The sequence below is a fragment of the Micromys minutus genome (genome assembly GCF_963924665.1).
Source record: "Micromys minutus genome assembly, chromosome: 9".
Classification (NCBI taxonomy): Eukaryota; Metazoa; Chordata; class Mammalia; order Rodentia; family Muridae; genus Micromys; species Micromys minutus.
Window position 1 is genome coordinate 3,713,520 of NC_137978.1, and position 22,103 is coordinate 3,735,622.

Sequence of the window (22,103 nt, forward strand, 5' to 3'; positions counted from 1 at the left end):
CAACGGCCCTAACAAGGGCCATAGCAAAAGCCCTAGCAACGGCCCTAGCAATGGCCCTAGCTACGGCCCTAGCAACGGCCCTAGCAACGGCCCTAGCAACGGCCTTAGCAACGGCCCTAACAACGGCCCTAGCAACGGCCCTAACAAGGGCCCTAGCAACGGCCCTAGCAACGACCCTAGCAACCGCCCTAGCAACGGCCCTAGCAACGGCCCTAACAAGGGCCCTAGCAACGGCCCTAACAACGGGCTTTGAAACGGCCCTAGCAACGGCCCTAGCAACGGCCCTAACAAGGGCCCTAGCAACGGCCCAAACAAGGGCCCTAACAACGACCCTAACAACGGCCCTAGCAACGGCCCTAGCAACGGCCCTAACAAGGGCCCTAGCAACGGCCCTAGCAACGGCACTAACAACGGCCCTAGCAACGGCCCTAGCAACGGCTTTAAGAACGGCCCTAACAACGAGCCTAGCAACGGCCCTAGCAACGGCCCTAGCAAGGGCCCTAACAAGGGCCCTAGCAACGGCCCTAACAAGGGCCCTAGCAACGGCCCTAGCAACGGCCCTAGTAACGGCCCTAGCTACGGCCCTAGCAACGGCCCTAACAAGGGCCCTAGCAATGGCCCTAGCAACGGCCCTAGCAACGGCCCTAGCAACGGCCCTAACAAGGGCCCTAGCAACGGCCCTACCAACGGCCCTAACAATGGCCCTAGAAACGGCCCTAGCAACGGCCCTAGCAACGGCCCTAGCAACGGCCCTAACAAGGGCCCTAGCAACGGCCCTAACAAGGGCCCTAGCAACGGCCCTAGCAACGGCCCTAGCAACGGCCCTAGCAATGGCCCTAACCAGGGCCCTAGCAACGGCCCTAACAACGGCCCTTGAAATGGCCCTAACAAGGGCCCTAGCAACGGCCCTAGCAACGGCCCCAACAAGGGCCCTAGCAACGGCCCTAACAACGGCCCTTGAAACGGCCCTAGGAACAACCCTAGCAACGGACCTAGCAACGGCCCTAGCAACGGCCCTAACAAGGGCCCTAGCAACGGCCCTAGCAACGGCCCTAGCAACGGCCCTAGCAACGGCCCTAGCAACGGCCCTAACCAGGGCCCTAGCAACGGCCCTAGCAACGGCCCTAGCAACGGCCCTAGCTACGGCCCTAGCAACGGCCCTAACAAGGGCCCTAGCAACGGCCCTAGCAACGGCCCTAGCTACGGCCCTAACAAGGGCCCTAGCAACGGCCCTAGTAACGGCCCTAACAAGGGCCGTAGCAACGGCCCTAACAAGGGCCCTAGCAACGGCCCTAACAAGGGCCCTAGCAACGGCCCTAGCAACGGCCCTAACAAGGGCCGTAGCAACGGCCCTAACAAGGGCCCTAGCAACGGCCCTAACAAGGGCCCTAGCAACGGCCCTTGCAATGGCCCTAGCAACGGCCCTAGCATCGGCTTTAGCAACGGCCCTACCAACGGCCCTAGCAACGGCCCTAGCAACGGCCCTAGCAACTGCCCTAACAAGGGCCCTAGCAAAGGCCCTAACAAGGGCCGTAGCAACGGCCCTAGCAACGGCCCTAGCAACGGCCCTAGCTACGGCCCTAGCAACGGCCCTAACAACGGCCCTAGCAACGGCCCTAACAAGGGCCCTAGCAACGGCCCTAACAAGGGCCCTAGCAACGGCCCTAGCAACGGCCCTAGCAACGGCCCTAGCTACGGCCCTAGCAACGGCCCTAACAAGGGCCCTAGCAACGGCCCTAACAACGGCCCTAGCAACGGCCCTAACAAGGGCCCTAGCAACGGCCCTAGAAACGGCCCCAACAAGGGCCCTAGCAACGGCCCTAGCAACGGCCCTAGCTACGGCCCTAGCAACGGCCCTTAAAAGGGCCCTAGCAACGGCCCTAGCAACGGCCCTAGCAACGGCACTAGCAACGGCCCTAACAAGGGCCCTAGCAACGGCCCTAGCAACGGCCCTAACAAGGGCCCTAGCAACGGCCCTAGCAACGGCCCTAACAACGGCCCTAGCAACGGCCCTAACAAGGGCCCTAGCAACGGCCCTAACAACGGCCCTTGAAACGGCCCTAGGAACAACCCTAGCAACGGCCCTAGCAACGGCCCTAGCAACGGCCCTAACAACGGCCCTAGCAACGGCCCTAACAAGGGCCCTAGCAACGGCCCTAACAACAACCTTTGAAACGGCCCTAGCAACGGCCCTAGCAACGGCCCTAACAAGGGCCCTATTAACGGCCCTAACAAGGGCCCTAGAAACGGCCCAAACAAGGGCCCTAGCAACGGCCCTAACAACGGCCTTTGAAACGGCCCTAGCAACGGCCCTAGCAACGGCTAAGCAACGGACCTAGCAACGGCCCTAACATGGGCCCTAGCAACGGCCCTAGCAACGGCCCTAACAACGGTCCTAGCAACGGCCCTAACCAGGGCCCTATCAACGGCCCTAACAACGGCCCTTGAAATGGCCCTAACAAGGGCCCTAGCAACGGCCCTAGCAACGGCCCCAAAAAGGGCCCTAGCAACGGCCCTAACAACGGCCCTTGAAACGGCCCTAGGAACAACCCTAGCAACGGCCCTAGCAACGGCCCTAGCAACGGCCCTAGCAACGGCCCTAACCAGGGCCCTAGCAACGGCCCTAGCAACGGCCCTAACAACGGCCCTAGCAATGGCCCTAGCAACGGCGCTAGCAACGGCCCTAGCTACGGCCCTAGCAACGGCCCTAACAAAGGCCCTAGCAACGGCCCTAGCAACGGCCCTAGCTACGGCCCTAACAAGGGCCCTAGCAACGGCCCTAGTAACGGCCCTAACAAGGGCCGTAGCAACGGCCCTAACAAGGGCCCTAGCAACGGCCCTAACAAGGGCCCTAGCAACGGCCCTTGCAACGGCCCTAGCAACGGCCCTAGCAACGGCCCTAGCAACGGCTCTACCAACGGCCCTAGCAACGGCCCTAGCAACGGCCCTAGCAACTGCCCTAACAAGGGCCCTAGCAAAGGCCCTAACAAGGGCCATAGCAACGGCCCTAACAACGGCCCTAGCAACGGCCCTAACAAGGGCCCTAGCAACGGCCCTAACAAGGGCCCTAGCAACGGCCCTAGCAACGGCCCTAGCAACGGCCCTAGCTCCGGCCCTAGCAACGGCCCTAACAAGGGCCCTAGCAACGGCCCTAACAACGGCCCTAGCAACGGCCCTAACAAGGGCCCTAACAACGGCCCTAGAAACGGCCCCAACAAGGGCCCTAGCAACGGCCATAGCAACGGCCCTAGCTACGGCCCTAGCAACGGCCCTTAAAAGGGCCCTAGCAACGGCCCTAGAAACGGCCCTAGCAACGGCCCTAGCAACGGCCCTAACAAGGGCCCTAGCAACGGCCCTAGCAACGGCCCTGACAAGGGCCCTAGCAACGGCCCTAGCAACGGCCCTAAAAACGGCCCTAGCAACGGCCCTAGCAACGGCACTAACAACGGCCCTAGCAACGGCCCTAACAAGGGCCCTAGCAACGGCCCTAACAACGGCCCTTGAAACTGCCCTAGGAACAACCCTAGCAACGGCCCTAGCAACGGCCCTAGCAACGGCCCTAGCAACGGCCCTAACAACGGCCCTAACAAGGGCCCTAGAAACGGCCCAAACAAGGGCCCTAGCAACGGCCCTAACAAGGGCCCTAGCAACGGCCCTAACAAGGGCCCTAGCAACGGCCCTAACAAGGGCCCTAACAACGGCCCTAGCAACGGCCCTAGCAACGGCCCTTACAACGGCCCTAGCAACGGCCCTAGCAACGGCCGTAACAACGGCCCTAGCAACGTCCCTAGCAACGGCCCTAGCAACGGCCCTAGCAACGGCCCTAACAAGGGCCCTAGCAACGGCCCTAACAACGGCCTTTGAAACGGCCCTAGCAACGGCCCTAGCAACGGCCCTAACAAGGGCCCTAGCAACGGCCCTAACAAGGGCCCTAGCAACGGCCCTAACAACGGCCTTTGAAACGGCCCTAGCAACGGCCCTAGCAACGGCCCTAACAAGGGCCCTAGCAACGGCCCTAACAACGGCCCTAGCAACGGCCCTAACAACGGCCTTTGAAACGGCCCTAGCAACGGCCCTAACAAGGGCCCTAGCAACGGCCCTAGCAACGGCCCTACCAACGGCCCTAGCAACGGCCCTAGCAACGGCCCTAGCAACGGCCCTAACAAGGGCCCTAGCAAAGGCCCTAACAAGGGCCGTAGCAACGGCCCTAGCAACGGCCCTACCAACGGCCCTAGCAACGGCCCTAGCAACGGCCCTAGCAACGGCCCTAACAAGGGCCCTAGCAAAGGCCCTAACAAGGGCCCTAGCAACGGCCCTAACAAGGGCCCTAGAAACGGCCCTAACAACAACCTTTGAAACGGCCCTAGCAACGGCCCTAGCAACGGCCCTAACAAGGGCCCTAGCAACGGCCCAAACAAGGGCCCTAGCAACGGCCCTAACAAGGGCCCTAGCAACGGCCCTAACAAGGGCCCTAACAATGGCCCTAGCAACGGCCCTAGCAACGGCCCTTACAACGGCCCTAGCAACGGCCCTAGCAACGGCCGTAACAACGGCCCTAGCAACGTCCCTAGCAACGGCCCTAGCAACGGCCCTAGCAACGGCCCTAACAAGGGCCCTAGCAACGGCCCTAACAACGGCCTTTGAAACGGCCCTAGCAACGGCCCTAGCAACGGCCCTAACAAGGGCCCTAGCAACGGCCCTAACAAGGGCCCTAGCAACGGCCCTAACAACGGCCTTTGAAACGGCCCTAGCAACGGCCCTAGCAACGGCCCTAACAAGGGCCCTAGCAACGGCCCTAACAACGGCCCTAGCAACGGCCCTAACAACGGCCTTTGAAACGGCCCTAGCAACGGCCCTAACAAGGGCCCTAGCAACGGCCCTAGCAACGGCCCTAGCAACCGCCCTAACAAGGGCCCTAGCAACGGCCCTAGCAACGGCCCTAGCTACGGCCCTAACAAGGGCCCTAGCAACGGCCCTAGTAATGGCCCTAACAAGGGCCGTAACAACGGCCCTAACAAGGGCCCTAGCAACGGCCCGAACAAGGGCCCTAGCAACGGCCCTAGCAACGGCCCTAGCAACGGCCCTAGCAACGGCCCTAGCAACGGCCCTAACAAGGGCCCTAGCAAAGGCCCTAACAAGGGCCGTAGCAACGGCCCTAACAAGGGCCCTAGCAACGGCCCTAACAAGGGCCCTAGCAACGGCCCTAACAAGGGCCCTAGCAACGGCCCTAGCAACGGCCCTAGCAACGGCCCTAGCAACGGCCCTAACAAGGGCCCTAGCAACGGCCCTAACAACGGCCTTTGAAACGGCCCTAGCAACGGCCCTAGCAACGGCCCTAACAAGGGCCCTAGCAACGGCCCTAACAACAGCCCTAGCAACGGCCCTAACAACGGCCTTTGAAACGGCCCTAGCAACGGCCCTAACAAGGGCCCTAGCAACGGCCCTAGCAACGGCCCTACCAACGGCCCTAGCAACGGCCCTAGCAACGGCCCTAGCAACGGCCCTAACAAGGGCCCTAGCAAAGGCCCTAACAAGGGCCGTAGCAACAGCCCTAACAAGGGCCCTAGCAACGGCCCTAACAAGGGCCCTAGCAACGGCCCTAACAAGGGCCCTAGCAATGGCCCTAGCAACGGCCCTAGCAACGGCCCTAGCAACGGCCCTAACAAGGGCCCTAGCAACGGCCCTAGCAACGGCCCTAGCAACGGCCCTAACAAGGGCCCTAGCAACGGCCCTAGCAACGGCCCAACAAGGGCCCTAGCAACGGCCCTAGCAACGGCCCTAGCTACGGCCCTAGCAACGGCCCTTAAAAGAGCCCTAGCAACGGTCCTAGCAACGGCCCTAGCAACGGCCCTACAACGGCCTTGACAACGGTCCAAACAACGGTTCTGACAACGGACCTAACAACGGCCCTAGCAACGGCCCTAACAACGGCCCTAGCAAAGGACCTAACAACGGCCATAGCAACCGTTCTAACAACGGCCCTAGCAACGGCCCTAGCAACGGCCCAAGCAACGGCCCTAACAAGGGCCCTAACAACTGCCCTAACAACGGCCCTAGCAACGGCCCTAGCAACGGCCCTAACAAGGGCCCTAACAACGGCCCTAGCAACGGCCCTAGCAAAGCCCTAACAAGGGCCCTAGCAACGGCCCTAGCAACGGCCCTAGCAACGGCCCTAGCAACGGCCCTAGCAACGGCCCTAACAAGGGCCCTAGCAACGGCCCTAGCAACGGCCCTAGCTACGGCCCTAACAAGGGCCCTAGCAACGGCCCTAGTAATGGCCCTAACAAGGGCCGTAGCAACGGCCCTAACAAGGGCCCTAGCAACGGCCCGAACAAGGGCCCTAGCAACGGCCCTAGCAACGGCCCTAACAAGGGCCCTAGCAACGGCCCTAACAAGGGCCCTAGCAACGGCCCTTGCAACGGCCCTAGCAACGGCCCTAGCAACGGCCCTAGCAACGGCTCTACCAACGGCCCTAGCAACGGCCCTAGCAACGGCCCTAGCAACTGCCCTAACAAGGGCCCTAGCAAAGGCCCTAACAAGGGCCATAGCAACGGCCCTAACAACGGCCCTAGCAACGGCCCTAACAAGGGCCCTAGCAACGGCCCTAACAAGGGCCCTAGCAACGGCCCTAGCAACGGCCCTAGCAACGGCCCTAGCTCCGGCCCTAGCAACGGCCCTAACAAGGGCCCTAGCAACGGCCCTAACAACGGCCCTAGCAACGGCCCTAACAAGGGCCCTAACAACGGCCCTAGAAACGGCCCCAACAAGGGCCCTAGCAACGGCCATAGCAACGGCCCTAGCTACGGCCCTAGCAACGGCCCTTAAAAGGGCCCTAGCAACGGCCCTAGAAACGGCCCTAGCAACGGCCCTAGCAACGGCCCTAACAAGGGCCCTAGCAACGGCCCTAGCAACGGCCCTGACAAGGGCCCTAGCAACGGCCCTAGCAACGGCCCTAAAAACGGCCCTAGCAACGGCCCTAGCAACGGCACTAACAACGGCCCTAGCAACGGCCCTAACAAGGGCCCTAGCAACGGCCCTAACAACGGCCCTTGAAACTGCCCTAGGAACAACCCTAGCAACGGCCCTAGCAACGGCCCTAGCAACGGCCCTAGCAACGGCCCTAACAACGGCCCTAACAAGGGCCCTAGAAACGGCCCAAACAAGGGCCCTAGCAACGGCCCTAACAAGGGCCCTAGCAACGGCCCTAACAAGGGCCCTAGCAACGGCCCTAACAAGGGCCCTAACAACGGCCCTAGCAACGGCCCTAGCAACGGCCCTTACAACGGCCCTAGCAACGGCCCTAGCAACGGCCGTAACAACGGCCCTAGCAACGTCCCTAGCAACGGCCCTAGCAACGGCCCTAGCAACGGCCCTAACAAGGGCCCTAGCAACGGCCCTAACAACGGCCTTTGAAACGGCCCTAGCAACGGCCCTAGCAACGGCCCTAACAAGGGCCCTAGCAACGGCCCTAACAAGGGCCCTAGCAACGGCCCTAACAACGGCCTTTGAAACGGCCCTAGCAACGGCCCTAGCAACGGCCCTAACAAGGGCCCTAGCAACGGCCCTAACAACGGCCCTAGCAACGGCCCTAACAACGGCCTTTGAAACGGCCCTAGCAACGGCCCTAACAAGGGCCCTAGCAACGGCCCTAGCAACGGCCCTACCAACGGCCCTAGCAACGGCCCTAGCAACGGCCCTAGCAACGGCCCTAACAAGGGCCCTAGCAAAGGCCCTAACAAGGGCCGTAGCAACGGCCCTAGCAACGGCCCTACCAACGGCCCTAGCAACGGCCCTAGCAACGGCCCTAGCAACGGCCCTAACAAGGGCCCTAGCAAAGGCCCTAACAAGGGCCCTAGCAACGGCCCTAACAAGGGCCCTAGAAACGGCCCTAACAACAACCTTTGAAACGGCCCTAGCAACGGCCCTAGCAACGGCCCTAACAAGGGCCCTAGCAACGGCCCAAACAAGGGCCCTAGCAACGGCCCTAACAAGGGCCCTAGCAACGGCCCTAACAAGGGCCCTAACAATGGCCCTAGCAACGGCCCTAGCAACGGCCCTTACAACGGCCCTAGCAACGGCCCTAGCAACGGCCGTAACAACGGCCCTAGCAACGTCCCTAGCAACGGCCCTAGCAACGGCCCTAGCAACGGCCCTAACAAGGGCCCTAGCAACGGCCCTAACAACGGCCTTTGAAACGGCCCTAGCAACGGCCCTAGCAACGGCCCTAACAAGGGCCCTAGCAACGGCCCTAACAAGGGCCCTAGCAACGGCCCTAACAACGGCCTTTGAAACGGCCCTAGCAACGGCCCTAGCAACGGCCCTAACAAGGGCCCTAGCAACGGCCCTAACAACGGCCCTAGCAACGGCCCTAACAACGGCCTTTGAAACGGCCCTAGCAACGGCCCTAACAAGGGCCCTAGCAACGGCCCTAGCAACGGCCCTAGCAACCGCCCTAACAAGGGCCCTAGCAACGGCCCTAGCAACGGCCCTAGCTACGGCCCTAACAAGGGCCCTAGCAACGGCCCTAGTAATGGCCCTAACAAGGGCCGTAACAACGGCCCTAACAAGGGCCCTAGCAACGGCCCGAACAAGGGCCCTAGCAACGGCCCTAGCAACGGCCCTAGCAACGGCCCTAGCAACGGCCCTAGCAACGGCCCTAACAAGGGCCCTAGCAAAGGCCCTAACAAGGGCCGTAGCAACGGCCCTAACAAGGGCCCTAGCAACGGCCCTAACAAGGGCCCTAGCAACGGCCCTAACAAGGGCCCTAGCAACGGCCCTAGCAACGGCCCTAGCAACGGCCCTAGCAACGGCCCTAACAAGGGCCCTAGCAACGGCCCTAACAACGGCCTTTGAAACGGCCCTAGCAACGGCCCTAGCAACGGCCCTAACAAGGGCCCTAGCAACGGCCCTAACAACAGCCCTAGCAACGGCCCTAACAACGGCCTTTGAAACGGCCCTAGCAACGGCCCTAACAAGGGCCCTAGCAACGGCCCTAGCAACGGCCCTACCAACGGCCCTAGCAACGGCCCTAGCAACGGCCCTAGCAACGGCCCTAACAAGGGCCCTAGCAAAGGCCCTAACAAGGGCCGTAGCAACAGCCCTAACAAGGGCCCTAGCAACGGCCCTAACAAGGGCCCTAGCAACGGCCCTAACAAGGGCCCTAGCAATGGCCCTAGCAACGGCCCTAGCAACGGCCCTAGCAACGGCCCTAACAAGGGCCCTAGCAACGGCCCTAGCAACGGCCCTAGCAACGGCCCTAACAAGGGCCCTAGCAACGGCCCTAGCAACGGCCCAACAAGGGCCCTAGCAACGGCCCTAGCAACGGCCCTAGCTACGGCCCTAGCAACGGCCCTTAAAAGAGCCCTAGCAACGGTCCTAGCAACGGCCCTAGCAACGGCCCTACAACGGCCTTGACAACGGTCCAAACAACGGTTCTGACAACGGACCTAACAACGGCCCTAGCAACGGCCCTAACAACGGCCCTAGCAAAGGACCTAACAACGGCCATAGCAACCGTTCTAACAACGGCCCTAGCAACGGCCCTAGCAACGGCCCAAGCAACGGCCCTAACAAGGGCCCTAACAACTGCCCTAACAACGGCCCTAGCAACGGCCCTAGCAACGGCCCTAACAAGGGCCCTAACAACGGCCCTAGCAACGGCCCTAGCAAAGCCCTAACAAGGGCCCTAGCAACGGCCCTAGCAACGGCCCTAGCAACGGCCCTAGCAACGGCCCTAGCAACGGCCCTAACAAGGGCCCTAGCAACGGCCCTAGCAACGGCCCTAGCTACGGCCCTAACAAGGGCCCTAGCAACGGCCCTAGTAATGGCCCTAACAAGGGCCGTAGCAACGGCCCTAACAAGGGCCCTAGCAACGGCCCGAACAAGGGCCCTAGCAACGGCCCTAGCAACGGCCCTAAAAAGGGCCCTAGCAACGGCCCTAGCTACGGCCCTAGCAACGGCACTAGCTACGGCCCTAGCAACGGCCCTAACAAGGGCCCTAGCAACGGCCCTAGCAACGGACCTAACAACGGCCCTAGCAACGGCCCTAACAAGGGCCCTAGCAACGGCCCTAGCAACGGCCCTAGCAACGGCCCTAACAAGGGCCCTAGCAACGGCCCTAGCAACGGCCCTAGCAACGGCCCTAGCAACGGCCCTAGCAATGGCCCTAACAAGGGCCGTAGCAACGGCCCTAACAAGGGCCCTAGCAACGGCCCGAACAAGGGCCCTAGCAACGGCCCTAGCAACGGCCCTAACAAGGGCCGTAGCAACGGCCCTAACAAGGGCCCTAGCAACGGCCCTAACAAGGGCCCTAGCAACGGCCCTAGCAACGGCCCTAGCAACGGCCCTAGCAACGGCCCTAGCAACGGCCCTAACAAGGGCCCTAGCAAAGGCCCTAACAAGGGCCGTAGCAACGGCCCTAACAAGGGCCCTAGCAACGGCCCTAACAAGGGCCCTAGCAACGGCCCTAACAAGGGCCCTAGCAACGTCCCTAGCAACGGCCCTAGCAACGGCCCTAACAAGGGCCCTAGCAAAGGCCCTAACAAGGGCCGTAGCAACGGCCCTAACAAGGGCCCTAGCAACGGCCCTAACAAGGGCCCTAGCAACGGCCCTAACAAGGGCCCTAGCAACGGCCCTAGCAACGGCCCTAGCAACGGCCCTAGCAACGGCCCTAAAAAGGGCCCTAGCAACGGCCCTAGCAACGGCCCTAGCAACGGCCCTAACAAGGGCCCTAGCAACGGCCCTAGCAACGGCCCCAACAAGGGCCCTAGCAACGGCCCTAGCAACGGCCCTAGCTACGGCCCTAGCAACGGCCCTTAAAAGGGCCCTAGCAACGGCCCTAGCAACGGCCCTAGCAACGGCCCTAACAAGGGCCCTAGCAACGGCCCCTGCAAAGGCACTAACAAGGGCCCTAGCAACGGCCCTAGCAACGGCCCTAACAACGGCCCTAGCAACGGCCCTAGCAACGGCCCTAAAAACGGCCCTAGCAACGGCCCTAACAAGGGCCCTAACAACGGCCCTTGAAACGGCCCTAGGAACAACCCTAGAAATGGCCCTAGCAACGGCCCTAGCAACGGCCCTAACAACGGCCCTAGCAACGGCCCTAACAAGAGCCCTAGCAACGGCCCTAACAGCAGCCCTTGAAACGGCCCTAGCAACGGCCCTAGCAACGGCCCTAACAAGGGCCCTATCAACGGCCCTAACAAGGGCCCTAGCAACGGCCCAAACAAAGGCCCTAGCAACGGCCCTAACAAGGGCCCTAGCAACGGCCCTAACAAGGGCCCTAACAACGGCCCTAGCAACGGCCCTAGCAACGGCCCTTACAATGGCCCTACAACGGCCTTGACAACGGTCCAAACAACGGTTCTGACAACGGACCTAACAACGGCCCTAGCAACGGCCCTAACAACGGCCCTAGCAATGGCCCTAACAAGGGCCCTAGCAACGGCCCTAACAACGGCCCTTGCAACGGCCCTAGCAACGGCCCTAGCAACGGCCCTAGCAACGGCCCTAACAACGGCCCTAGCAACGACCCTAGCAACGGCCCTAACGAGGTCCCTAGCAACGGCCCTAACAAGGGCCCTAGCAACGGCCCTAACAACGGCCCTTGAAACGGCCCTAGGAACAACCCTAGCAACGGCCCTAGCAACGGCCCTAGCAACGGCCCTAGCAACGGCCCTAGCAACGGTTCTAGCAACGGCCCTAGCAACGGCCCTAGCAACGGCCCTAGCAACGGCCTTTGCAACGGCCATAGCAACGGCCCTAGCAACGGCCCTAGCAACGGCCCTAACAACGGCCCTAGCAACGGCCCTAGCAACAGCCCTATAAACGGCCCTAGCAACGGCCCTAGCAACGGACCTAACAACGGCCCTAGCAACGGCCCTAGCAAAGGCTCTAGCAACGGCCTTAACAAGGGCCCTTGCAACGGCCCTAGCAACAGCCCTAGCAACGGCCATAGCAAGGGCCCTAGCAACGGCCATAACAACGGCCCTAGCAACGGCCCTAGCAACGGCCCTAGCAAAGGCCCTAACAACGGCCATTCAACGGCCCTAACAACGGCCCTAGCAACGGCCCTAACAACGGCCCTAACAACGGCCCTAGCAACGGCCCTAACAACGGCCCTAGCAAAGGCCCTAACAACGGCCATAGCAACCGTTCTAACAACGGCCCTAGCAACGGCCCTAGCAACGGCCCAAGCAACGGCCCTAACAAGGGCCCTAACAACTGCCCTAACAACGGCCCTAGCAACGGCCCTAGCAACGGCCCTAACAAGGGCCCTAACAACGGCCCTAACAAGGGCCCTAGCAACGGCCCTAAAAAGGGCCCTAGCAACGGCCCTAGCTACGGCCCTAGCAACGGCACTAGCTACGGCCCTAGCAACGGCCCTAACAAGGGCCCTAGCAACGGCCCTAACAACAGACCTAACAACGGCCCTAGCAACGGCCCTAGCAACGGCCCTAGCAACGGCCCTAAAGAGGGCCCTAGCAACGGCCCTAACAACGGCCCTTGCAACGGTCCTAGCAACGGCCCTAGCAACGGCCCTAACAACGGCCCTAGCAACGGCCTTAGCAACGGCCCTAACAACGGCCCTAGCAACGGCCCTAGCAACGGCCCTAACAACGGCCCTAGCAACGGCCCTAGCAACGGCCCTAGCGACGGCCCTAGCAACGGCCCTAGCGACGGCCCTAGCAACGGCCCTAGCGACGGCCCTAGCAACGGCCCTAGCGACGGCCCTAACAAGGGCCCTAGCGACGGCCCTAACAAGGGCCCTAGCGACGGCCCTAACAACTGCCCAAACAACGGCCCTAGCAACGGCACTAGCAAAGGCCCTAGCAACGGCCCTAACAACGGCCCTAGCAACGGCCCTAACAACGGCCCTAGCAACGGCCCAAACAACGGCCCTAGCAACGGCCCTAGCAACGGCCCTAACAACGGCCCTAGCAACGGCCCTACCAACGGCCCTAACAACGGCCCTAGCAACGGCCCTAGCAACGGCCCTAACAACGGCCCTAGCAACGGCCCTAGCAACGGCCCAAACAAGGGCCCTAGCAACGGCCCTAACAAGGGCCCTAGCAACGGCCCTAACAAGGGCCCTAGCAACGGCCCTAACAAGGGCCCAAGAAACGGCCCTAACAAGAGTCCTAGCAACGGCCCTAGCAACGGCCCTAGCAACGGCCCTAGCTACGGCCCTAGCAACGGCCCTAACAAGGGCCCTAGCAACGGCCCTAGCAACAGCTCTAGCAACGGCCCTAGCAACGGCCCTAACAAGGGCCCTAGCAACGGCCCTAGCAACGGCCCTAACAACGGCCCTAGCAACGGCCCTAGCAACGGCCCTAACAAAGGCCCTAGCAACGGCCCTAACAAGGGCCCTAGCAACTGCCCTAACAACGGCCCTTGAAACGGCCCTAGGAACAACCCTAGCAACGGCCCTAGCAACGGCCCTAGCAACTGCCCTAACAATGCCCCTAGCAACGGCCCTAACAAGGGCCCTAGCAACGGCCCTAACAACAGCCTTTTAAACGGCCCTAGCAACGGCCCTAGCAACGGCCCTAACAATGGCCCTATCAACGGCCCTAACAAGGGCCCTAGCAACGGCCCAAACAAGGGCCCTAGCAACGGCCCTAACAAGGGCCCTAACAACGGCCCTAGCAACGGCCCTAGCAACGGCCCTAACAACGGCCCTGACAACGGTCCAAACAACGGCCCTGACAACGGACCTAACAACGGCCCTTGAAACGGCCCTAGGAACAACCCTAGCAACGGCCCTAGCAACGGCCCTAGTAACGGCCCTAACAACGGCCCAAGCAACGGCCCTAGAAACGGCCCTAACAACCGCCTTATCAACGGCCCTAACAACGGCCCTTGCAATGGCCCTAGCAACGGCCCTAGCAACGACTTTAGCAACGGCCCTAAAAACTTAAACAATCCTAAACCCTAAACCTTAAACCATAAACCCTAAATTTTAAACCATAAATCTAAGAATAACCATAACCCTAACCCTAACCCTAACCTTAACCCCATAACACTAACCCTAACCCTCACCCTAACCCTAACACTAACCCTAACCCTAATCTTAACCCTAACCCTAACCCTAACCCTAACCCCTAACCCTAACCCTAACCCTAACCCTAACCTTACCCTAACCCTAACCCTAACCCTAACCCTAACCCTAACCCTAACCCTAACCTTAACCCTAATCCTAACCCTAACCGTAACCATAACACTAAACTCTAAACCCTAAACCTAATCCACCCTAAAGCTTAAACAATACTAAACCATAAACCGTAGACCCTAAACCCTAAATCTAACAATAAACCTAAACCTAATCCTAAATCTAACCCTAACCCTAAACCTAACCCTGACCCTAATCCTAACACTAACCCTATTTCTAATTCTAACCCTAACACTAATCCTAAACTTAAACCTAACCCCCTAATAATAACCCTAACCATAACACTAAAAATAACCCCTAACCCTAACCCTAACCCAAACCCTAACACTAACCCCCTAACTTTTACCCTAACCCTAACCCTAACCCTAAACCTAACCCTTACCATAACCCTAACCCTAACCCTAACCCCATCCCTAACCCTAACCCTAATTGTAACCATAACACTAAACTCTAAAACCTAAACCTAATCCACCCTAAACCTTAAACAATCCTAAACAATAAACCTTAAACCCTAAACCCTAAATCTAACAATAAACCTATACCTAACCCTAAATCTAACCCTAACCCTATCCCTAACCCTAAACCTAAACCTGACCCTAACCCTAACCCTAATCCTAACACTAACCATAACCCTAACCCTAACACTAACCCTAACCTTAACCCTAATCCTAACCCTAACCCTAACCCTAACCCTAATTCTAACCCTAACCCTAACCCTAACCGTAACCATAATACTAAACTCTAAACCCTAAACCTAATCCACCCTAAACCTTAAACAATCCTAAACCATTAACCGTAGACCCTAAACCCTAAATCTAACAATAAACCTAAACCTAACCCTTAATCTAACCCTAACCCTAACCCTAACCCTAAACCTAACCCTGACCCTAAACCTAACGCTAATCCTATCACTAACCATAACCCAAACACTAACCCTAACCCTAGCCCTAAACCTAACCCTAACCCTAAACCTCACACTATCCCTAATCCTAACACTAAACCCTAACCCAAACCCTATCCCTAACCCTAACCCTAACCTAACCCTAACACTAACCCTAACACTAACCCTAACCCTAACCCTAACCCTAACCCTATCCCTAACCCTAACCCTTACCCTAACACTAACACTAACCTTAACCCTAACCCTAACCTTAAACCTCACCCTAACCCTCACCCTAACCCTCACCCTAACCCTAAACCTAACCCTAACACTAACCCTAACACCCTAAATCCTAAACCCTAAACCCAGAAAAACCCTAAACACTAATTCCAAAAGCACCCTAAACCCTAAACTTTAAACACTAAACGCTAAAAAACCCTAAACCCTAAACCCTAAACACTAAACCCTAAACAAGCCTAAACCCTAAAACCATTAACACTATACCCTAAACAACCCTAAACTCTTAACCCTAAAAATTATAGCCTAAACCCTAAAACACTATACAACCTTAAACCCTAAACCTTAAAATATCCTAAATCATAATTCCTGAACAACCCTAAACACTAAATCATAAACAACCCTAAAAAAACCTAAAAACTCTAAACGCTAAAACATAAACAACCCTAAACATTAAACAATCTTAAACGCTAAAACCTATACCCTAAACCTAAACCACCCTAAAACTTAAACAATCCTAAACCCTAAACCTTAAACCATAAACCCTAAATTTTAAACCATAAATCTAAGGATAACCATAACCCTAACCCTAACCCTAACCCTAAACCTAAACCTAACCCTAACCCCAACCCTAACCGTAATCCCATAACCCTAACCCTAACCTTAAGCCTAACATAACCACATAACCCTAACCCTAACCCTCACCCTAACCCTAACCCTAACCCTAACCCTAAACCTAAACCTAACCCTAACCCTAACCCCTAACCCCTAAAACTAACCTAACCCTAACCCCTAACCCTAACCCTAACCCTAACCTTACCCTAACCCTAACCCTAACCCTAACCCTAACCCTAACCCTAATCCTAACCTTAACCCTAACCCTAACCTTAACCCTAACACTAACCCTAACCCCTAACCCTTAACACAACCCTAACCCTAACCCTAACCCTAACCCTAACCCTAAACCTAACCCTAACCCTAACCTTAACCCTAATCCTAACCCCATCCCTAACCCTAACCATAACCGTAACCATAACACTAAACTCTAAACCCTAAACCTAATCCACCCTAAACCTTAAACAATCCTAAACCATAAACCTTAAACCCTAAACCCTAAATCTAACAATAAAACTAAACCTAACCCTAAATCTAAACCTAAACCTATCCCTAACCCTAAACCTAACCAAGACCCTAACCCTAACCCTAATCATAACACTAACCATAACCCTAACCCTAACACTAACCCTAACCTTAACCCTAACCCTAACCCTAACTTTAACCCTAACCCTAATTCTAACCCTAACCCTGACCCTAACCGTAACCATAATACTAAACTTTAAACCCTAAACCTAATCCACCCTAAACCTTAAACAATCCTAAACCATAAACCTTAAACCCTAATTTCTAAATCTAACAATAAAACTAAACCTAACCCTAAATCTAACCCTAACCCTAACCCTAACCCTAAACCTAAACCTGACCCTAACCCTAACCCTAATAATAACACTAATCATAACCCAAACACTAACCCTAACCCTAACCCTAAACCTAACCCTAAACCTCACACTATCCCTAATCCTAACACTAAACCCTAAACTTTAAATCTAACCCTAACCCTAACCCTACCCTTAACCCTAACCCTAACCCTATCCCTAAACCTAACCCTGACCCTAATCCTAACACTAACCCTATTTCTAATTCTAACCCTAACACTAATCCTAAACTAAAACCTAACCCCCTAATAATAACCCTAACACTAAACCTAACCCTAACCCTAACCCTAACACTAACCCCTAACCCCTAACACTAACCCTAACCCTAACCCCTAACCCTAACCCTAACCCTAACCTTAACCCTAACCCTAACCCTATCCCTAACCCTAACCCTTACCCTAACACTAACACTAACCTTAACCCTAACCCTAACCTTAACCCTCACCCTAACCCTCACCTTAACCCTAAACCTAACCCTAATACTAACCCTAACACCCTAAGTCCTAAACCCTAAACCCCGAAAAACCCTAAACACTAATTCCAAAAGAACCCTAAACCCTAAACTATAAACACTAAACGCTAAAAATCCCTAAACCCTAAACCCTAAACACTAAACACTAAACAAGCCTAAACCCTAAAACGATTAACACTATACCCTAAACAACCCTAAACCCCTAACCCTAAACATTATACCCTAAACCCTAAAACACTATACAACCTTAAACCCTAAACCTTAAAATATCCTAAATCATAAATCATGAACAACCCTAAACACTAAATTATAAACAACCCTAAAAAACCCTAAACAACTCTAAACGCTAAAACCTAAACAACCCTAACCATTAAACAATCTTAAACGCTAAATTCTATACTCTAAACCTAAACCACCCTAAAACTTAAACAATCCTAAACCCTAAACCTTAAACCATAAACCCTAAATTTTAAACCATAAATTTAAGAATAACCATAACCCTAACCCTAACCCTAAACCTAAACCTAACCCTAACCCCAACCCTAACCTTAACCCCATAACCCTAACCCTAACCTTAAGCCTAACATAACCCCATAAACCTAACTCTAACCCTAACTCTAACCCTAACTCTAACCCTAATGCTAACCCTAACCCTAACCCTAACCCTAACCTTAACCCTAACCCTAACCCCTTAACCTTAATCCCTAAATCCTAAACCCTGAACAACCATAAATCCTAAACCCTGAACAACCCTAAAGCATAAACCCTGAATAACCCTAAACACTAACCTCTAAACAACCCTAAACAACCCTAATCACTAAACCATAAACAACCCTAAACACTAAACCCTAAACAACCCTATACCCTAAACCTTAAACACTAAACCCTAAATAACCCTAAACCCTAAACCATTAACACTATACCCTAAAGAACACTAAACACTAAACCCAAAACAACCCTAAAACCTAAACCTTAAACACTAAACCTTAAACAACCCTAAACCCTAAACACTAAACCCTAAACAACCCTAAACTTTTAACCCTAAATTCTATACCCTAAACAACCCTAAACCTTAAAAAATCCTAAACTCTAAACGCTAAACCCTTAACCTAAACCACCCTAAATCTTAAACAATCCTAAACCCTAAACCTTAAACCCTAAACACTAAACCCTAAACCCTAAACCTAACAATAACCATAACCCTAACCCTAACCCCTAACCCTTACCCTAACCCTAACCCTAATCCTAACCCTAACCCTAACCCTAACCCTAACCCTAACCCTAACCCTAACCCTAAACCTAATCCTAACCCTAACCCTAACCCTAACCCTAACCCTAACCCTAACCCTAACCCTAACCCTAAACCTAACCGTAACCATAACACTAAACTCTAAACCCTAAACCTAATCCACCCTAAACCTTAAAAAATCCTAAACCATAAACCTTAGACCCTAAATCCTAAATCTAACAATAAACCTAAACCTAACCCTAAATCTAACCCTAACCCTAACCCTAACCCTAAACCCTCCCTGACTTTAACCCTAACCCTAACCCTAACCCTAACCCTAAACTTAACCCTGACCCTAATCCTAACACTAACCCTATTTCTAATTCTAACCCTAACACTAATCCTAAACTTAAACCTAACCCCCTAATAATAACCCTAACCCTAACACTAACCCACCCCCTAACTTTAACCCTAACCCTAACCCAAACCCTAACACTAACCCCCTAACTTTTACTATAACCCTAACCCTAACCCCATCCCTAACCCTAACACTAACCGTAACCATAACACTAAACTCTAAACCCTAAACCTAATCCACCCTAAACCTTAAACAATCCTAAACCATAAACCTTAAACCCTAAACCCTAAATCTAACAATAAACCTAAACCTAACACTAAATCTAAACCTAACCCTATCCCTAACCCTAAACCTAACCCTGACCCTAAACCTAACCCTAATCTTAACACTAACCATAACCCTAACCCTAACATTAACCCTAACCTTAACCCTAACCTTAACCCTAACCCTAACCCTAACCCTAACTCTAACCCTAACCCTAAACCTAACCGTAACCATAATACTAAACTCTAAACCCTAAACCTAATCTACCCTAAACCTTAAACAATCCTAAACTTTAACCTTAAACCCTAAATACTAAATCTAACAATAAACCTAAACCTAACCCTAAATCTAACCCTAACCCTAACCCTAACCCTAAACCAAACCTGACCCTAACCCTAACCCTAATAATAACACTAATCATAACCCAAACACTAACCCTAACCCTAACCCTAAACCTAACCCTAAACCTCACACTATCCCTAATCCTAACACTAAACCCTAAACTTTAAATCTAACCCTAACCCTAACCCTACCCTTAACCCTAACCCTAACCATATCCCTAAACCTAACCCTGACCCTAATCCTAACACTAACCCTATTTCTAATTCTAACCCTAACACTAATCCTAAACTAAAACCTAACCCCCTAATAATAACCCTAACACTAAAACTAACCCTAACCCTAACCCTAACCCTAACCCTAACCCTAACACTAACCCCTAACCCCTAACACTAACCCTAACCCTAACCCCTAACCCTAACCCTAACCCTAACCCTAACCTTAACCCTAACCCTAACCCTAACCCTAACCCTATCCCTAACCCTAACCCTTACCCTAACACTAACACTAACTTTAACCCTAACCCTAACCTTAACCCTCACCCTAACCCTCACCTTAACCCTAAACCTAACCCTAACACTAACCCTAACACCCTAAATCCTAAACCCTAAACCCCGAAAAACCCTAAACACTAATTCCAAAAGCACCCTAAACCCTAAACTATAAAAACTAAACGCTAAAAAACCCTAAACCCTAAACCCTAAACACTAAACACTAAACAAGCCTAAACCCTAAAACCATTAACACTATACCCAAAACAATCCTAAACCCTTAACCCTAAACATTATACCCTAAACCCTAATACACTATACAACCTTAAACCCTAAACCTTAAAATATCCTAAATCATAAATCCTGAACAACCCTAAACAATAATCATAAACAACCCTAAAAAACCCTAAACAACTCTAAACGCTAAAACCTAAACAACCCTAAACATTAAACAATCTTAAACGCTAAACCCTATACCCTAAACCTAAACCACCCTAAAACTTAAACAATCCTAAACCCTAAACCTTAAACCATAAACCCTAAAATTTAAACCTTAAATCTAAGAATAACCATAACCCTAACCCTAACCCTAAACCTAAACCTAACCCTAACCCCAACCCTAACCTTAACCCCATAACCCTAACCCTAACCTTAAGCCTAACATAACCCCATAACCCTAACTCTAACCCTAACTCTAACCCTAATGCTAACCCTAACCCTAACCCTAACCCTAACCCTAACCCCTTAACCTTAATCCCTAAATCCTAAACCCTGAACAACCATAAATCCTAAACCCTGAACAACCCTAAGTCATAAACCCTGAATAATCCTAAACACTAACCTCTAAACAACCCTAAACAACCCTAATCACTAAACCATAAACAACCCTAAACACTAAATCCTAAACAACCCTATACCCTAAACATTAAACACTAAATCCTAAATAACCCTAAACCCTAAACCATTAACACTATACCCTAAACAACACTAAACCCAAAACCCAAAACAACCCTAAAACCTAAACCTTAAACACTAAACCTTAAACAACCCTAAACCCTAAAAACTAAACCCTAAACAACCCTAAACTTTTAACCCTAAAAACTATACCTTAAACAACCCTAAACCTTAAACAATCCTAAACTCTAAACCCTAAACCCTTAACCTAAACCACCCTAAATCTTAAACAATCCTAAACCCTAAACCTTAAACCCTAAACACTAAACCCTAAACCCTAAACCTAACAATAACCATAACCCTAACCCTAACCCCTAACCCTTACCCTAACCCCAACCCTAACCCTAATCCTAAACCTAACCCTAACCCTAACCCTAACCCTAACCCTAACCCTAACTCTAAACCTAATCCTAACCCTAACCTTAACCCTAATCCTAACCCTAACCCTAACCCTAACCCTAACCGTAACCATAACACTAAACTCTAAACCCTAAACCTAACAATAACCATAACCCTAACCCTAATCCTAACCCTAACCCTAACCCTAACACTAACCCTAACCCTAACCCTAAACCTAAACCTAATCTTAACCCTAACCTTAACCCTAATCCTAACCCTAACCCTAACCCTAACCCTAACCCTAACCGTAACCATAACACTAAACTCTAAACCCTAAACCTAATCCACCCTAAACCTTAAACAATCCTAAACCATAAATCTTAGTCCCTAAATCCTAAATCTAACAATAAACCTAAACCTAACCCTAAATCTTACCCTAACCCTAACCCTAAACCTAAACCCTCCCTGACCCTAACCCTCACCCTAACCCTAACCCTAACCCTATACCTAACCCTGACCCTAATCCTAACACTAAACCTATTTCTAATTCTAACCCTAACACTAATCCTAAACTTAAACCTAACCCTAACCCTAACACTAACCTTAACCCCTAACCCTAACCCTAACCCTAACCCTAACCTAACCCTAACCCTAACCCTAACCCTAACACTAACCCCTAACCCTTACCCTAACCCTAACCCTAACCCTAACCCTAACCATTACCCTAACCCTAACCCTAACCCTAACCCTAACCCTAACCCTAACACTAACCGTAACCATAACACTAAACTCTAAACCCTAAACCTAATCCACCCTAAACCTTAAACAATCCTAAACCATAAACCTTAAACCCTAAATCCTAAATCTAACAATAAACC